This window comes from Branchiostoma belcheri, unplaced genomic scaffold, assembly GCF_001625305.1.
Source record: "Branchiostoma belcheri isolate BF01 breed outbred unplaced genomic scaffold, Haploidv18h27 scaffold47, whole genome shotgun sequence".
Classification (NCBI taxonomy): domain Eukaryota; kingdom Metazoa; phylum Chordata; class Leptocardii; order Amphioxiformes; family Branchiostomatidae; genus Branchiostoma; species Branchiostoma belcheri.
In genome coordinates, this window is record NW_017804098.1 from 2262049 (window position 1) to 2266532 (window position 4484).

At 38.2% G+C, this 4484-nt stretch overlaps 1 pseudogene; it reads right to left on the reverse strand.

Moving 5' to 3' along the window:
- Positions 1–668: 668 nt before the first annotated feature.
- Positions 669–2461, reverse strand: LOC109479132 (annotated as a pseudogene).
- Positions 2462–4484: the final 2023 nt, after the last annotated feature.

Consider the following 4484-nt stretch of genomic DNA (forward strand, 5'->3'; position numbering starts at 1 on the left):
TCCTCTGGGAACCACAAAACTCATGAGAGCGTGCGAATTGAAAAAAAAGTTTGGCTTCACAGAGTAATATTTTATTGGCATGGTGAATAATAGACTCTTCATTTTCATTCCTTCACATTTTCTTCTTGTCCTTTGGCATTCTACGACATAAGCATCGTTTTCCAATATTTTTTTTCAATTTACGGCATATATTTGCTTATTTTGCCTATACCTTGTACGATTTACAGTATGGTCGAAATTTGTGGGTTTTTTTTAAACGGGCAACAATTCTTGCGCGCGTGGATGTCATCCATATATTTAAATCAACACGGCCTTCTTATGTACCTGTAGGCTAAAACAGTAATTACCTTCGCCAAGAAGGTTATGTTTTCAGGGGCGTTCGTGTGTGTGTGTGTGTGTGTGTGTGTTTCTGAACACGATAAATCGAGAAGGCCTTAATGGATTATCTTGATATTTGGTAGGTGGGTAGGTCTTGATGGGACCTAAAATAATTAGATGTTGGACCCCCTGGTGGTTTGTAATGGTACTGCAGCAGAATTTTTGGTTTTGGTATCTCATGATACAGACATGCTGGAAATTTAGATGGTAGATAGGTCTTGTGCTGGGGATAAAGTGACATGAGTTTGAGCCCTCTAGCTGCTTGCTCTGGAACTGCAGGGGCGTTTTGCTCAAAACTGTTTAAAGGAGGATAACTCAAGAGCTGATTAAGTGATGCTTGACATAACAACATTACAGTTATCCAAATATGGTTGCCTTATTTAACAGAAAATGGCATAAGGTAAGACATATCGACTTTCTATCCATGTATTGTTTTCTCGTTCTCCTGTTTCATGCAAATATGGAAACGTACGGCAGTAATAGAATGAACTGAACTATCCCAACACTTTCTTGCATCTTTTTCTTGTTTATTTGAAACACATGTGCAATCCTCAAGTGAATGTAAGTTTCTGTTGCATGTTTCACATAAACTATTACATGAAAATAGTAATGTTCATTACCAAATCACGTCACTTGTAACGTCGACATTACGTTTTGATATAGAGATGTGAACGCACAGGCTTAACTCTTGTAGATGGACACGATTTGATATATTTAGATGGTAGATACAGTCTTATTATTTCTATTATTTCTTAAATATTAAACACTATCTTAGATTGACTCTAGTCAGTCTTTTCATTATTACAGCCAATATCACATTTTTTAACCATATAGTCATTTTATGATGGATTTCTTTACACATGAGACATGTACACTATTTACAGTCACGTTCTATATGTACTGTATATCATAGCCACCACTGACATTAAAATCGATGTTCCTGTAAATTGTTGGAAAATCGTGCATTGTTTATGATGACCTGAACGTTATTCGGATTGCTGTCTGAAGCTGCTGACCCTGGTGAGCCTCGTCTGGTATAAACCATCCGTAACCAGGTAGGACCGTAACTGTGATTCGTGTTCACCTCAACACTTGTTCTAAACGTACTTTTCCTGTGGTTACTGGACAAGCTTCGTCTTCGGGATACAGAGCCAAGAATGTGGCCGAAATCTTTCTTAAAATTGTCAGACATAAAGACGTAGATGATCGGATTGATGCACGAGTTAGCGTACGAAAGGCAATGAGCAGTGATTTTTAAAATGAATGTTAGTTGGTTGAATGGAAAATCTCCGAAACTAATCCACATGGTTGTTACATGATGAGGCAGCCAACATATTCCGAACACTAAAACAACAACTATAACCATTTTAGCGGCCTTTTTCTTTGTTAGAATAGACCTTTTCATGCCGTCCCATTTTTGATTGCTTTTAAGTTCTTGTGGCACGCACCAGAGATTTCTGAGGATATTTATGTAGCAAAATGTTATCAACAAAAACGGGAGTGCAAAACCTATTACAAACAGGCTGGCAATGTAAATAGGGCGGGCTTGCTTAGTTGGCCAATGATCATCATAACACATATAATGCCATCCGTAGTCCCATGTCCTGAATGTATTGAAGTATACTGCGTAGGGTATAGCAGTTGCCAATGCCAGCACCCATATGACGAAACAAGCGACGGTTGCGTATTTCCAGGTACGTAGATGTGCTGTGATGATCGGATGAGCTACAGCAAGATAGCGATCAATCGACATCACAGCCAGTGTAAATATGCTTGCCAACATGTTTACGTAAATCAAATAGTTGACAAGCTTGCACATGAAAGGTCCAAAAATCCAACCCGGCAATGTGTAGATGGTTCCTTGGAATGGTACGCAGAATATGATGAACATCAAATCAGCAATAGCGAGGTTTAGGATGAAGACGTTCGTTGTGCTGCGACGAAGTTTCTTCCCACAGGCCATGATGGTAATAACAACACCATTGTCTGTAACACCGATAAGGAAAATTAAGGAGAATACAACTGGAATGATGATGCCCACAGGGCCGGTAGGTGGTCGGTCTTCTGGGCCCGGAAGTGTCATTGAGATATTGCTAACGTTTAAAATATCTTCCATATTCCGGAGCAATGTTCCAGCGTTGGGTCTTCACAAATTCACTCTATGACGATATCTAAAAAAAAACCTTGTTAAAAGTACGATGGATCAGCCGCTAGCCGATCAGATAAAATATCAAAGATGTTGACAAAAGCGTGTGGCTCTACTCTGATCCGTCTCTTAGCGTTTCCGCCTCCTTCAGCTCGTCCAGCTTGTATTACAAAATTGTCACAATACAGTCCACAGCTTGGATTTTCAGCACATAAGCAGCTGTCAAAAGTCGCTGTTGCTGCTTCTGAAAAATAAAAGTAAACTCTGTCAGATTCTGATGAAATGGTAGAATAGAAGAATAGAAGAAATAGAAGAATTGCCTCTGAATATCTCTCTACATGCATTAGTCTTGGAGATTTAAAACAGTTCCATATAAGACTATATATATATATATTTAGACCGAATTCAACATAACGCTATAAAGATAATTTCAAAATAATTATAGTGTTATTGAATTTCTTGCGATATCACGGTCCTTTACTTAACGCCGTATCCAATGTCACAAAATGTCATTCAAAAGTAACTCATATAATGAGCTCTGATTATACGACATCTATTTTTAATTTGATTTATTTGACATTTCCTTTGGGTACTCTAAACAAAGTTACTTACACCCACGTATGAGCATGATAAATAAGTCTATGACAGCCCCAACATTGACGTTTGTAAATGGATGGTTTAGTTGCCACAAAACCGACAAAAACGTGTTCATCATCTATGCCCTGTGCAACTAGAAAATTACATGTACTCTATAATAACAATTCATCACGATGACTGCTGCTTAAAAAAGACAAAGACAGAGAACGCGCTACAACGTAGAATTTAACTATAACCAACGCTTCGATCCACATGGACAAAGGTAGGACACAGCATATTTATCATCTTAAAAACATAATGTAGTCACGCCACCTGCCTTGTGGATGAAAGTGTTAACTGTAGATTATAGTCTTTTAGGAGATAGTCTTGTGTCATATTCTAGAGTTCACGTTTACAGTAGTATTCCTTTTTCGAGTAAGAAACGTATGGTGCTAATATAATAAAGGATTAATGCCCCGCCCCGAGGTGCTACGCTACGCTCACTTGCTGGTTTATTCGGTGGTTATCACACCTGACCAGGGATTATCTCACCATATACATCTATAATTTGTTTACTAGTGTGTCCTACTTAACCCGTACATTATGTCGTGCTCTCTCCGCTAGATGACATGCAGGCAAAGTTAAAAATGTCCTTAGACTAACCTTGTTCTGTAACCCGAATCATGATCCACCATGTTCGATCTGATGAAATTCGAACAAAACGTGTTACCTATGACGTCATCGGCGGCCATATCGGTCGACGCTGAATTGGTTCCGGTGTTTATGAGATTTTAATGACCTCTGGTTGAGTTATGGTGTCATAACAAATAGCAAAATAAGGACCTCTGATTGGTCAACGCTATCTGGCTATATGATAATGCATCTCCAGTTCATTGCAAAACATCATACTTTTGTATCAATTAATTACAATGCAATTGAATAATGACCATTATATACAACTGGCACGGGAATCGTTTCTTTATAAATTCAATCATTCATGGCTTTCTAGGTATTTCTGGATTCATCCACGTTCACGGAAATCATTGCGGGAGCAATTTCTGTTACCCTGATTTTTTTGGTATTGATTTTTTTATAACGTTTACCACGTAATGTCTATCTTGACTGCGCACCCGATATGATCCTTACATTCCGGTGGGTGTTATTAAAAGTTCCAGCTGATCTAATGTGATACCTAGATCTTCTAATCTCATTAAGATCTTTAATGAAATTAGTGCAAGATGCCAAAGACGCATTACCAAAACATGAAATCTAATGAAAGTAGGAGATGCAATCATTGAGTTATGATGAAAAAATTACTTGTGTCACCTTGGAATCATAATCACCGATACCTGCGGTGAAATAAATAATTACAACATCCTTTAAC